The 16123-nt window shown below is 35.1% G+C and overlaps 1 protein-coding gene and 1 pseudogene across 1 annotated transcript in view; one reads left to right on the plus strand and one right to left on the minus strand.

Annotated features, from left to right (window-relative positions):
• The window catches only part of LOC123878968 (actin cytoskeleton-regulatory complex protein PAN1-like), a 256319-nt gene extending 240581 nt beyond the window's left edge, over window positions 1-15738 (minus strand). Inside the window, exon 1 of the mRNA XM_045926376.1 lies at window positions 15288-15738. The gene's annotated coding sequence lies outside the window, so the exon portion shown is untranslated. The remainder of the gene's footprint in view (window positions 1-15287) is intronic.
• LOC123881270 lies at window positions 3788-3908 on the plus strand (annotated as a pseudogene).
• Window positions 15739-16123: the final 385 nt, after the last annotated feature.

Genomic DNA, 16123 nt, shown 5'->3' on the forward strand with positions numbered 1-16123 from the left:
TTGCACAACTAAGGAGCTTATTGCTAAGCACCAGGACGTTATGTTGGAAAAGATTTTCATCAAACAAGATTTTAGTTGAACTTTTAAAGAAAATTGGTTTGAAAACCACATTTATTTTATGTTAGACTAGCCGATGCTCGCGGCTTCGCCCGCGTGGATTTAGGTTTTTCGAAATCCCGTGGGAACTCTTTAATTTTCCGGGATAAAAAGTAGCCTATCTCAATAAATAGTTTATTTGGATAAGGATTAGTATTTGACGATAATATGATCAATAAACATAGGCTAATAACTTTAATTACTTTTATTCTATGGAAAAGTGGTTATAATGGCTAAAATATAAATGTTTGGTTTATACTATCGCGGACTTTTTTGTAGGCATTATTGAGTTCTACAACTTTTCTATAGAAGTCAACCATACATCTCTAACCATTTAGGCAGCGTTCGCGAGAATCGTTAACGTACGGCAGTTTTTTCGACGCCTTACTCCACAATTTTCACTACCACGAAAAATCCTATCTATTTTCCGGGATAAAATATAGCCTATACGGATTTGGAAGAATCCCTCTAAGTAATGGTAAAAGAAATTTTGAAATCGGTCCAGTAGTTTTTGAGCCTATTCAATACAAACATACAAAAATACAAAAATACAAAAATACAAAGGTTTCCTCTTTATAATATTAGTATAGATAACGCTTGCGACTTCGCCCGCGTGGATTAAGGTTTTTAAAAACTCGTAGTAGCTCTTTGATTTTCCGGGATCAAAAGTAGCCTATATTCTTCCCCGGGATGCAGGTTTTCAACACGTGGTAGTATTTTCAATACGGTCCTATAACTTCAAATGTCATCTTCCCACACCAGTTAGCTAGATCTGAGACCATCTCAGTCCGGTATGTTTATAGAATCCCTTTTAGTAAGCTACATTAACATTATGTTATCAAAATGAGTGGAAATAGGTGGAAATGTAGACATATTCTACTTGCGAATTCTGCGAAAATCGGTCTTTATAAGGCAGATGCAAGTTTGCTTGTGCACGTGTAAGCACTTATTATATTCATATAAAATACAGGTAGGTACTTTCCAAGTAATCACTTTGTATTCAAACGTAATTAGGTATATTTTATGGAAATGTTTTCTCTTCCTTTAGATACTTACGTGTCGAGAAAGAAAAATATGAACACATTTATGTCAAAGAGGTTTGCTTAGTAATATTTTCAAGTTATTCTTGAAAACCTGAGGCTTCTTAATTGGCTTAAGTGTTTTCATATAAAACATGGACACGGACGGTTTTTTAAACACCCATACCAACTTAAGCTCCCATGCAATTTTGACTAAGTTTTTAAAACATAACAGACATTACTATAAATACTTTATACCTAATATAAGCCAGCTAACATCATAGTCAGTAAGTAGTGAAAAGATATCTGTCACCAGTTACTATAGTTTAAATACTAAAAAACCGGCCAAGTGCGGGTCAGACTCGCGCACCATGGGTTCCGTAACTATTCGGGTATTTTTCCGACATTTTGCATGAGAAATCAAAAACTACTATACATAAAAATAAATAAAAATCTGTTTTAGAATGTAAAGGTAAAGCCCTTTCATATGATACCCCACTTGGTATATTTATCTTATTTAGAAAATTGAAACACATTTTAATTTTTTTTTATGATGTAACCACATTTTCACGGTTTTCAGATTTTTTCCTTTACTTGTATAAAAGACCTACCTACCTGCCAAATTTCATGATTCTAGGTCAACGGGAGTTAGGGCAAGTACCCTATAGGTTTTTTGACCTACCTACACGACAGACGGGCAGACGGAGAGACGGGCAAACAGACAGACCGACAGACAGACAGATAGACAGACAACAAAGTGATCCTATAAGGGTTCTATTTTTCCTTTTGAACTAAGGAACCCTAAAAAGACATTAGCTGTAGTATTTTATTGTACCATATCTACACGAGTAGGTACTTCAGAGTGGCGAAGGTATATCCAACAAACTTTTACTAAGTAGATCTGCTAATTCCAAGTTTCGCTGACTTAGTAATGAGAAAGGATTAATTAGATAGTCGAGAGGGCAGCGAAAACTAGACTAGCTACAACTTTAAATAGGTGATTCGAGGATTTATGTTCTTTAAACTACAGTTTAATTTTATTTTATACTAGCTGATGCCCGCAGCTTCGCCCGCGTGGATTGGTCAGATCCCCTGCAGCATCAGGATTAAAGAGTTGGAATCCAAATTTTTTATGAAACAATGTCGTAAAATTCCTCTATCAATTAAAAAAGAAATGACGCAAATTGGTTCAGAAATCTCGGAGATTTCAATGTACATAGGTAGAAAAACACCTTTTTGAAAGTCGGTTAAAAAAGTAGCCTATGTTACACCCTGGTCAATTCTCTACTTGTATGTGAAAATCCCGTTAAAATCGGTTCAGCCGTTCCGAAGATTAGCCTTTTCAAACAGACAGACAGACAGACAGACAGACAGACAGACAGACAGAAAAAAATTTTAAAAACGTGTGATTCAGTTATGGTACCGTTCAAATAACCATATGACCTTAATATGTGGTAGTTATTTCGAAATTACAGACAGACACTCCAATTTTATTTATTAGTATAGATAACATCAAAAATGTTTAACTAATCCAATCTTGTCGTCTAGTCACCATAAACCTTCTATATCTCTATCTCTCTGACTGTTATATGATATCCCAGTCGGTATAGTTATCTTAGTTTGAAAATTGAAACACAATTTTAACTCTTTTTCTGTGATGGAACCACAAATTCACGGTTTTCGGATTTATTCCTTTACTTGTGCTGTAAGGCTTACCACCTGCCAAACATGATTCTAGGTCAACGGGAAGTACCCTATAGGTTTTCTTGACAGATACGACGGATGGACGGACAGACAGACAGACAAAAAAGTGATCCTATAAGGGTTCCGTTTTTCCTTTTGAGGTATGGAACCCTAAAAAATGAATCCGTGTGGTCGAAGTCGCGGGCATCATCTAGTATGTTATAGGAACTTATACTATCATTTTATATTTTTGTAGCAGATATACGATTTGTGATTACGTACGTGTGAATAATACACGTGTGATTCTGTATTCTTTATGAACAATACAAAATCACACGTGTATGATTTAATATAAAACATGAAAAATGTTCTCGTAGGTATAGAACTCGTATTATGAGCTCACGTAGATTCTTATTTCTGTGAACCACAGGCCGCAGCCCACGGGAATTCTTGAAAAATACAAACAACATCTTGTTTGTTACTTTTGAAAGGGAAATAAATTTTGTACGAATTATTATTGCTCCGATATTTGGAGTCTGAACAGAACAAAGAAATCATTTTTACGCAGTAATATAATAATTATACTTCGCTTCGTCTTCGAGATTAGGATACTTGTAGTAGCACGAACCGTGTGGCCATTTCATACACTAAGTTGAGAAATACAAAAAACAAGATAAATACTTTTTTCGTAGGTACCATAGACTATACTTCTCATAGTGACAGCACTGATCGTCATTTTCATTCGCGTTCTAGTGCCTGGCCGTTCAACACGATATTCTTAAAAAGTCGTAGTGAATTTGAGTATTAATAATGCCTAAACGCAAAAATAAAAGTAGTGATGAGTATCTTCTGCGAAAAATAAAGAAACTGGAAAAAAGATACAAAAACGTGCTCGAACAATATCGGATTCATCTTCGGACAATTCTAATCCGCCATTGTCATTACAAGAAGGTAAGCTCATCGATTTGTAGGTATGAAAATACGGGAGAGCCAACGTCCATACCATGTTGAATACACCGGTTTTCGTCCGATCACCGAAGTTAAGCAACATCAGGCGCGGTCAATACTTGGATGGGTGACCACCTGGGAACACCGCGAGTAATATTATTATGTGTTGAGTACACTTCGATAGAGAGTGTTACCTTCACGTCAATATACATTGAGGATAGTTATTTAGACTATTTCCTTTGTATTAATTACTACAAAAAAGTGATGAGTTTATCTCTTAAGGATAATACCTTCACATCAATATCGTTGAGCACAGGTTGTGAGCCTGTGTCTTCGTTACAAGCTTAATAATTGATTTAAAATAATTAACTGATTTGTAAACAATCAACCAAATATGTCAGAAGACGTGGCCGTTATCATCGATAGCATACGAGGAATCAATCGTCCCCAGTGGATCTGGATCATTCAATTATGGGTATTATTTCCGATTTACCCTCAACATCAGCTGTAATATCAACTGAAACTTCGATTATTTTGGATAACGACTACTGGATACTGGATTTATTCGGTGAAACCCCTTCTAAAAATAAAAAATACAGTTCTCCAATACAAACTGAACTAGCTGTTTGTTGGGAACATATTGCGACCACGGGTCTGCCAAATCCTTCCTCCTTGAAAAATATTTTCCACCAGGAAACTGCCTCAAGATTGAATCTCCCCAATTAAACGCAGAAATAAAGGCTGCACTGTCTGAGGCGTTAGATAAAAAGGACAAAGCTATTGAAGTTAAACAGAACCAACAAGCAATTGCTATAACTTGTATAAGTCAAGCTTTGACAAAAATGTTTACAAATCAAAGTAAAGAGACTGACGTCATTAAACTTTTATTAGACGCAACCAAACTCTTATGTGACTCCCAATTTGTCGAGTCTATGTCTCGCCGAAGTTTTGTAACTGCTACTATTAAAAAAGAGATTAAGGATCATTTATACTCCACTGGAATTGACAGTTTTCTCTTTGGCGAAAAATTAGCCGATACACTAAAAGCAGCAAAAGTAATACATAAATCAGGAACAGAAATGAAGACTGTGTCGTCGCAACATAATCAATATCGGTGTTTAAACGGGAAAGCTCCGCTTCCGCTGGCGAGGCAGTCGGGAGCAGCAAGGAGGTCAGCGCCTGCAGCGCAACAGCCTCGCAAGTACCAAGCTCCGCCGCCGCCGCCACCGCCGGCCGCCGCCGCGGGGTCGAGTGCATCGGCCACCGCCGCGCCGCAGCGCTCGCGCGCGCGCACTCGGACACGCCGGTAGTCGAGGTACGACACAACGCTGGTAGACTAGCCGCTTTTTATGACAGATGGTGCCTCATTACTAATGACGCCGTCATTTTATCGTGGATTAAAAATGGTTATAAAATTCCTTTTTTCACAACCGCGAAACAGTAATTTACACCGTCCTCTAGAATTTTTTCTCAGGAAGAAATTAACAAATTTGAAAGTGTCATTAATGAATTGTTAAATTCCGGTGCAATATCTGAATGCATACCATGTAATATGCAATATATTTCAAGTATTTTTCTTGTACCTAAGCCGAATGGCAAAAAGCGGTTTATTCTAAATCTTAAATCACTTAATAAATTTATATCAACGAATCACTTTAAAATGGAGGACTTACGAACAAATTTAAAATTAATTTCGAAAAATTCATTCTTATGTACGCTAGATTTAAAGGATGCTTATTTTTTAATACCTATAAATGGAAAATTAAAAAAAAAAAAAAAAATTACGTTTCATATGTAACAATAAAACATACGAATTTAACGTCCTCCCATTCGGATTGAACACAGCTCCTATAGTTTTTACAAAGTTAATGAAACCAGTAATATCCTTACTTCGGTCTTTGGGATATATTTCATTCATTTACTTGGATGATATATGTATAATTGCTGACACATTTCACGCTTGTCAACAGAATGTAACTCATACAATTGATATCTTGGAGTCATAGGTTAGGTTTCATAATTAACTATGAGAAAAGTTCGTTGATACCTAAAACTAGATGTAAATATTTAGGATTTATAATTGACACCAAAAATTTTCATATCGCTCTCACTAATGAAAAGAGGATGTTAATAAAACAAGAAATATTGAAATTTATAAAATTAAAGCGATGTACAATTCGACAGTTTGCTCGTTTAGCAGGCCACCTTACCTCATCTTGCCCCGCCGTTCAATATGGTTGGTTATACACCAAGAATATCGAACGATGTAAATATCTAGCTCTAGAAAAGACTGAGGACTATGACAGTCATATGACTATTCCTCAACATTTAGCAAAAGATTTTGAATGGTGGCTGACACATATTGTAAGGTCAGTTAATCCTATTAGAGATGATTCCTACTGCTTAGAAATCTTTTCCGATGCCAGTAAAACAGGATGGGGGGCAGCATGTGGTAAGGATAAAGCTAATGGTAAATGGAGTGAAGATGAGAAAAATATGCACATCAACTACTTAGAAATATTGGCAGCATATTTCGGTTTAAAGGTCTTCGCAAAGAGTCGAAATAATTGTCAGATACTTCTTCGCATCGACAATACAACTGCCAGTTCGTATGTAAACAAAATGGGTGGCGTGCGATTTCCTCATCTCACTGATATTAACAAGAAATTATGGAATTGGTGCGAGGACAAAACATTTTTGTCTATGCATCTTACATCTCTTCACAAGATAATGAAGTAGCGGACGCAGAATCGCGACGATTGCACCCCGATATCGAGTGGGAACTAACTGTCCATGCCTTCAGTAGAATTGTAGAACACTTTGGTAGACCAGCTATAGATTTATTTGCTACTAGGCTAAATAAGAAATGCGATGCATATAATTCTTGGCATGGAGACCCAGGAGCAATAGCAGTAAATTTCCTTTACGTTGAATTGGAAAAAACTAAATTTTTATGCTTTCCCATCAATATCCGTAATTTTGAAAATGATTCGTAAGATAATTTTAGATAAAGCTGAAGGCATAGTAGTTGTTCCCCTCTGGCCTACTTAACCGTGGTTCCCACTTTAAAAAAAAAAAAAAAAAATGTAATGATATGTTAATACTTGGAACCAATACAGACGTGTTATTATCTGTTCCTAACAGCCAATTGCAACACAAAGTCACGCTAGTAGCCGCGAAGTTATCCGCACAGCGTTTTTTCACGAAGAGGGGTTCCACAAAGTGCATTAGACATCATGAGTGCGTCAATATCAGACACTTCTGTTAAACAATATGGTGTTGTATTTAAAAAATGGTTAATTTTTTGTAACAATCACAATATTGATCCTTATGAAGCTGCAGTTACCCATGTAATTACTTTCTTAACTGAAATGTTTCATAAAGGAATTCAGCATAGTACTTTAAACAGTTATAGATCTGCTTTATCTTTAATTGTAAACACAAAGATAGGCACAGATGATAGGTTAACTAGATTGTTTAAGGGCTTCTACCGGCTACGCCCATCTTTGCAAGAATATAATGTTACTTGGAATCCTTCAATTGTATTCAATTTTTTGGAAAGCTGGTACCCCAATGATGAGATTAGTATGGAAAAACTAACAAAAAAAATTGTAACATTACTAGATCTTGTAACGAAGTAAAATTAATATGCAGAATATTGAAATTAAAGCTGATGACAGAATTATTATAAAAATACCAGATTTGATTAAAACTTCACGCGCTGGCTCTTTTTCAACCCTCCTTAATTATAAGTACCTTTTTTCAAAAAAAAAAAAAAAAGCCAGAAATATACCCGACAGAGGCCTTATTAGTGTATGTCAATTGGACAATTTCTGTAAGAAACAATGATCAACTGTTTATCAGATTAAAAAGTCCATATAAACCAGTTTGTTCACAATCAATCAGTCGTTGGATAAAGGAAGTTTTGAATAAAAGTGCAATATGCACTAATATATTTACAGCTAATATGTTTACAGCTTATTCAACGAGGCATGCCTCCACTTCTACTGCATATGAAAATACCATTAATATTGATTTAATACGCAAAACTGCGCGTTGGTCAGTTTTGTCATTCGCACGTTTTTTATCAAAGAGTTGAGGTAACTGATAATAGCAATGATTTTGCAATATCAATTTTAAATCTCAATTTTAAATCTCAATTCTTAATACATTTAAAATGCATTTTTATTTTCTTTGGAAATAATAATATGAGTTAATTTAATTCTTTGATTTACTCTTTATTGCTTAAGATTAAGCTGTTACGTTTTGTTATATTGATATAATTGATTAAATTGATTATATGAATATATCTATTATGATATTTTTTTTACAAATGTCATATCTCTAAAGATCTACAAGTATCCTAATCTCGAAGACGAAGCGAAGTATAATTGATGATTAAACGAACTTACCTTAAGTGAAGTTCTATCATAATTATACGAAGGCTTCGTCTGAAGAGATTAGCTCCCTCCCACCCTTTCTTTCCTTTCAGACACCCGTGTATGAATTAGTAAAAAAAAAAAAAAAAAAGAAGCTCTCTAAACTAAATGAAAATGACGATCAGTGCTGTCACTATGAGAAGTATAGTCTATGGTACCTACGAAAAAAGTATTTATCTTGTTTTTTGTATTTCTCAACTTAGTGTATGAAATGGCCACACGGTTCGTGCTACTACAAGTATCCTAATCTCTTCAGACGAAGCCTTCGTATAATTATGATAGAACTTCACTTAAGGTAAGTTCGTTTAATCATCAAATCTATGTTTCCTTTATTAAAGGACCGAACTGATTTTTAGCAAAATGTAAAAAGGATAGACCGTACATCTACATTTATTTACTGTTTTGTATGAAGAAAGAAGATTCCAATTCCCAAAAAAAACAATTTCATAACGTTTTTGGAAATCGTACCTTTATGTAAAGTTAAAAAAATTGCAGAAACATTAATTACCATTTCTAATTAAAACTAAAGAAATCTAGATATTTTGCGCAGTTTTTGGATATTTTTCCATCGAAGTAATTGTGTTTCTATTTCATAGCGAATTTTGATTAAAAAAATATTTAAAAAACACCTACATCTATGCCGATAAAAACGCGGGCATCTTCTATTAACTAATACAAATGTAGCTTGCAACTCGGAGACAGAGATAGACTACTTTTTATTCCAGTAAATTAAAGAATTCTTTCGGAATTATAAGAACCGAAACTTACGTGGATGAAGTCACGGGCATCATCTATAGTTTATTTTCAGACGGCATTGACTTTTATAATAGGTATACTTATTTTTTAGAAAACTTGGTTCAAATAAATTCCTGTAACTTAATTTACTTGTTCAACAGAAAGTAAGGAACGGAGAACTTGCCAACTTGGAAAACATAACTTTCAACAAAAAAATGGTGGGTAAACTTTTTGTGCTCTACGGTTTTATGAATGATTTTGAACAGGCAACTCTTTGCAAGGCACACCGTTAGAGCCTCAGAATAACTCTAAAATCAATGGGTAGAGCCCTGTGTCTTTTTTTATAACGACTCTATCTAAGCTTTATTTACCAAGCATAAAGGCCAAAACACAAAATTGCTATGCGACGTCGCATCGCAAAAACCTGCGAGCTAGCACGTCGCGTCGCAAGAATTTGCGAATTGATTCGCATCAAATTCGAAGGAATGGTCACCTTATCGTGGAAGGGAGACGCCTTGCCGCACGAAATCGCATCACAGCAATTCTTGTCGCAACTTTCTGCGTTGCGAATTCGCATCGCGTCGTATCGCAGTTTTGTGTACAGTCCCTATGTTTCTACCCTAAGGGTGGTAGGCGTGTATAGTTTTAGGCGTGGCGTTAGCGTATCAGTTTCAACGGTACATCAAAGTACATATAGTTGAGATTAGATAGTTATCAAAATGACTCAACTCCGTTTCACCCCACTCACACATTATTCATTAATCGGCTCCACTCCACTCTATTTGAATGCATCTACTTTTAAAGTAGTAGAACTATGCAGTAAGTATCGATGGGAAAGATATACAAGAATAAAAAGTTAAGTAAAATTACGAGAAGTGAATGAAGTGATATTGTAATAATAATAATTATATCGGTATGAAATGTTTTAACTTGAATGTGAAAAGTTTGTTTTCAGATTCGACCTTAAACTCTCTGCTCAAGACTCAAGGCTCAAGGCAAACTGTGCCAGAGCCGAAGAGTTGTAATGCTTAATTTCTACAATATTATGTACCTGGATGTATGTATTTATAATGGTTTAAAGAAATCAATGATTTTTTCCTCACGTACATAACGTGCAGCAAAGTTCAATTCGTAACATATTAGCTGAGACACGTCACGTCGCTTTTACTCTAATCTCTTGATGTGTCTTCAGCCTAACTCTAGGGAAGGTAAGTTAGGAATTGAAAAGATCAATACAGATTTTCTCTTTGAAGATTTTATTTCCTTTATAATAATATATCGTACTCTATTTCTTGAACGGTTCAGAGAAAGTACTTTAGAGCATTTATTTATCGCAAGTACACTACACAAGCACTTTCCGAGCACTCCATTTCGCATTCGCTTCTGCAAACTTTCTGTAAATTAAGTCGCCTTGCAAAATTTTATTCAAAGAATATTTATAGGGAAAACTGTTATGCAAAATCTCACCTATTATATAAAATTGTGATACTCTGTCTGTTTTTATTGTGCGCGTATCACGCAAACTCTTCTTAATCGATTGATATTCAAAACTTTCGTATTAGGTAATATAGTCATTAGTCAAGATTGAAATCCAATTTGTTTTTTTCGGTCTGAATTAGAATCAAACTATTAAAAAAAAATGTTTGTTCAATTAGTCTTTATATCTCGAGAAACTGTGTTCAAAGTAAGTATAGAAAATTTAACAGAGCGTGAACTCTTTAAAAAATATAGCGTTATTGCAAAAATAGACATGTTACTAATATAGAAATAGTGTTCGTACCTATTAAAAAAATCGGTGACACGCTGTTGTGCCGGTATCAAAGAACAGCAAATACCATTTCTATCGCTTTATTTAGTATTCAATATTGTGGATAAAAGCTAGTCTATTTCAGTTTTAGAATTCTGTGCTGTGGATAAAAGCTTAATTTTAGTACAGTTCCCTCTTATAACTTTGCAAAGTAACATGTCATATAGATTTTCGTAAAGTAACATCTACTTGCATAATATCACTTCGTTATTGGTGCCAAGAGAGCACATCATATTTGGGACCATACCATATTAAGTTATATTATCATACTAGGGACACTACTACATATTCATGGCTATGCAGAGTTGTTATGATTATGAGCTCAATCTTTTTGAACACATTTATAATTTGTGTTCAAAAATATTGAGCTAAAATTATAGTCTGTATGTGCAAAATGCAAGCTATTTCTGTACTAAATTTCATCCAAATCAGTAAAAGAGATGGATCAAGAAAAGCTACCAGACAGACAGAGATACAGACAGACACACTTTCGCATTTGCAATATTAGCTGAAAGTACTTTAAAATTATTATTGAAATGCGAGACGTCAAATAAAAAAGTTAAATTAAAATTAGAACGTTCGCCATTAAAAACTTTCCCTCGGCTCTTTTGCATTCTTGCCCGTAACTTTGAAAACACGCTTAAGATTACTTATAGAAACCCGGTCAAGTGCGAGCTCGGATTGTTCACTAGAGTTCCGGACCAGTAACTAAGGAAAAAATATTTAAAGGGAGAAACTTTTATACAAATTCCATTTTGACGTAATTATTATTCAATTTATGTAAAGAATATACTTTTTGGGACGTAATACTACATACTTTATTACTTCCACTCTATAATATTCAGTGAAAAAATATGTTTGTTTGCTTTGAACTTAAATATTTTGCACATACCTTGCTTGCGTTCTAAAGTGAAAATGAGCTTCTTTTTACTCTTTTTTTTACTACAAGAAAATATCTTAGGCTCAAAGTACATTGCGGCAGAGACACATCCAAGCAACGCGTCTTTTCTAAAATATTTCAAATTAAACTGTATTTCAACCCCATTACCTATATGTACAGTCAAAGGCCGTAAGTCATTTAGCAACTTAATGATCATATTCGCGTGGCACGGTTATGCACATGCGTTAGGTGTGTGTGGCGTGTTTATAGAAAAAGGTCATAAGTGCGACAGATTTTTGATGCAATATTTTCGCGGAATTACTATTGGAATTCTGAGGCCGACCGTACTTTGTGTACCTCTATCTATCTAATATGGTGTAGTTTGTGTATTAGTATCTAGTGGAGCTATCGCGTAGTAAAGCTCAGTTTGTTTTGTAACATTTTATAATATGCCTACGGGTTTTGCTCGCACTCTTACTATGCCACAATAAGCCTCAAGAGAAGAGAGCCATTGCAGAAAATATTTTTTTAGTTAAGCACTTAATTATATTTTATTATACGCGCACAAAGCGTGTAATAAGTAAGCATTTAAATGAATGTCGATATAGCTTCTCATAGAGTATGCTCATTATAATATAATTACCGTATACTAATCAACTGGGTGTGGTGGCACTCTTTAGGGAAGGCCTATGTCCAACAGTGGACGTCCACAGGCTGATGATGATGATGCTAATCAAACTTACCTACATAAAACTATTAAGTTTTCTCTCACCGCAAATTGTAGTGTTCATAACATAATTTCCTCGGAGCAAGCTCATTTGCTATTCATGAATCGTGCCCAATAAAATTGAAGCAGTCTGTTTACAGTCGCATTGTATTGACAACTTGGGTTAGGGGGAAAATGTATAAGCGATCTACCAAAACGCGATTTAAATGTCGCGTCACATATTTAAAAACCTATTTTTTTATGTTTTTTTTTTTGATTTTTTTTAAATAAGTTCAAGGCTTTACAAGCATTTAGTGATGAGTTGATAGTAGTGACTATACACAAATTACAATATCTATTATTCGGAGTTACTCTGACAATGGATTGTTTTTTTTTTTTTGGTGGTAGGAGCAATTTGACGATTCAAATGTACCTACTTGTAAAAATTTACTTGATTAAAAAAATATTTCTATTGGAACAACAGAATTACATGTAAAGAAGTTTACATGATAATATAAGCCTTAGGCCCTTAGTGCAAATAGTTACAATTATTATAATAAACATTTATTAGCATACAAAAGCAATTCTTATTTATCTTGGTGAAATTTTAAATGAATACAGCTAAAGTATAGTAATATGTATGACCGTTAGTGGAAATCTTTTTTGTATCTAGGAGAAAAACCGATCTAATAAAAGTAATGTGGATATTTTTCGCTAAATAAAGAAAATAGGTTGCGAGTAGTTTCTTGGAAATTGTTTATTATTGAGTTCTTTATATTTACTCGATACGTGGATGTTGATTGGCATTCGAACGAAATAAGGTCATCTGAAAAATAATGAAGTCGCTATTTTGCCAGAATCAAAAACGTTGCGCATCTGATTCAGACCTAAAAGAGAGTTGCGTCCCTGAGGGCCATTTATTGTTCAAAGCAAGTAAAAAAGAAACGGGGCAAATATAAAGAGACAGCCATAAAGTCCCTTGAAACTTTCTGTCCAAACCGATTTCAGCTTTAACATATTAGCACAAGTTTCATTTTTGACAAATCATACAAAGTTTACATAATACCTTTCATAGAATGAGTTATTAAGGTTTATTCAGGAGCTAGTAGTAAATTCTGAACGTCGACTTGAATACACATACATAATTAAATCAGTACATCATTATTTTAACATTTCCTATTTTGTTTAGAATATTCGCCGTGAAACATTTTGCATTATATATTATATAACACACTGTAATACCTATCCGTAGCACTTCCATTAACATAACGAATTTATAAGAAACTGATCTTTTTCTCTTTGTTGACAGAGGGGAAATCTTCCTAAGATACCCGGTCTCTTTGGAGGAGATTAGGTTATGTAGGATTTCTACCCACTTAAATCTTCTCAGTGGCTATCTTCAGTGCTTATTAAGAGGCCCCGAGAATTCTAAAGAACGTGCGCCAGAGCCATAAGAAACTGACTTGTAATTATTTGATTGTGTCTTGAACATTCGAAAATCTAAAATATCGTCTTTTATTCAAACCTGATGAATTGAAATAATCGTGTTAAAGCTATCAAGTTAGGATTAGTATTATGTACTTGTACAAAATGTACTTGCATAATCTCTTTCTTTGTTATATAATCTTCAAATCGGTTTACATATCTTTATGTATAGCTACTCGTACTTATTAACACAGCTGCAGGCAACGCCATTTTGAAGTGCTTATTTCCATTATAACATTGTACTAACTACACTGAAATGTTCTACAAAAGTTCGCGTTTTGCTTCGTAAAGTCCAGAAGTTTTAACTTTGCAAAGTACACTAACTCCCCAATTGGTATTACGCGAAAACAACATTTATTACAAGCGCGCACAGATTGAATTAGCTCGCGGTGGAATTCCGCTTACTACTTTGTGCAAATAGACGAAGTTCAAGTTATCTGAAAAGTTATTTAACAAAGTTTCATAGCTTTCTTGACTGTTATTGGAGTTTGTACTTTGAGTAGTCGGGATTGAGTTAATTATTGTTTGTCGGACAAAGTTTTGTTAGGACCTTTGGCAAGCGAGGCTCGTTTGCGTTATCCCATCGAGAACCGTGACTGTAGAAAGATTTTCCTTCTCTACAATAGACTGAGACTGGGACCGGTTACTGAAATGACTTTGTAATGGCGTCCTCAATAAAACGATCTTCAATATCGTGGGCTTTTTACTTTATTTATGGTCCGGAGGAACTATTTCGACAAAATATTAGTTTTCTTTTTTCCTTATTTATAAAGGTTTGTGGCATGTTTTCTTATTTGATTTAGAACGATAACATCAATAATTTTATACTAGGTATATTCTATAATAGGTACTACATGACGTTATGATTTATGTGTAGAGAAACAAAAGTTGAAAACATATTCACCATCCTTACATAACAAATGTTTATTAAATAAGGTGCTTCATACGAGTACAAAGAGCAGCTCATGAGAAAACAAATAAGACAATTGGATCAGAAATTAAATCGATCTCGAGTTACGCTAAGCCAAGGTCATAAGTCACAACGGTCTTAAAATACTTACTTACACTAAAGTCATTTTAAAATTTCTTCCCCATGGAACTATAAGTACCTACCTCCTACGCCTTCATATCCTTTGATCAATTCCATGAACTCGAAACAAAACATTTTCACTTCGTAGTACGTACTTACTGATGCCCGTTGTTATTTATTTTCATTCCATTATTGTTTTCGTATTGTAGAAAATTCTCAGATGTAATTGTTTGACTATGAATGAAATACCCAATAAGTTAATTATATGTGCATTTCATGTAAATTAAAAACTACTATTCCACTAATTTTCATTACTGTAGTTTATTATTTAGAAGTTTACAATCTCTGACCACCTAGCGCGCATGTATGTGATACTCGTAATACTTTCAGCCAAAACTTTTCCACACACAACTTTCCAACTATGAAAAAACTAGTAGAACTAAGTTAACTTTTTATCACCTGTCACTTCCCCGTACGTCCGGTTCATAAGCAAGGTCAAGACGAGATCGTAGCGTCCTCCTTACGCTTGCTGAAGTAAACACAAATCACAAGAGCATCATCCGGAAAACGTCACGCGTGAAACACTTCAAAACAACATCTGAAATCTTCGGAAACACTCGCGAACCTCTACAACACAGTCACTTACACAGTAAAGCACCGGTCCAGAGCCACAAAAACGTACATATCGACTCACAGCCTAACCTCAAAACATCTTACTGACACTCCGCGGCCCACAGGAATTAATAAAAAGTTTCTTTATAAAACAAGTGGGTTGTGAGCATGTTCCAAAATGGCGGAACTTTGCGTTAACTTCGGAACGTAGAACGACGTGAAGTTGTGGGGTGCGCGTCTCTTGCCGCCTGCGGTACGATTGCGCAGTCACTACTAACTTTTCTCATAACAATTTCACGAAAAAACTTGTAAGTACACAGTTTTCACCATGGAAACTTTTTGAGGTGCCTTAGAAAGTACTTTATGTACGTAGTTTATGTCTAGAAGTAGTTTAAAGCGTATCTAGTACGAGTTAGGGAACGAGATATTGGCGTAGAACTCTCAAATCATACCGCGAGTCGCGTAGTCGACAGGGGTTCGGACGGGGAAAATCAATAACTTACGGCCGACTCTCTCCGCCGCTCTCCGCGTTTAATCATACACTTTGTGAGCAAAACATTAAAACTTGTCCGTTTGTTTGGCGGAGGGAGACGATCGGCATACGCGGAGCGGGGCCGGTAGCGGAGAGAGTAGCGGAGCGGAGCGCGAAGCGGGCAGTGGCGAACCCGTAGACCGACTGCTCG

The sequence above is a fragment of the Maniola jurtina genome, chromosome 3 (genome assembly GCF_905333055.1).
Source record: "Maniola jurtina chromosome 3, ilManJurt1.1, whole genome shotgun sequence".
Lineage (NCBI taxonomy): Eukaryota > Metazoa > Arthropoda > Insecta > Lepidoptera > Nymphalidae > Maniola > Maniola jurtina.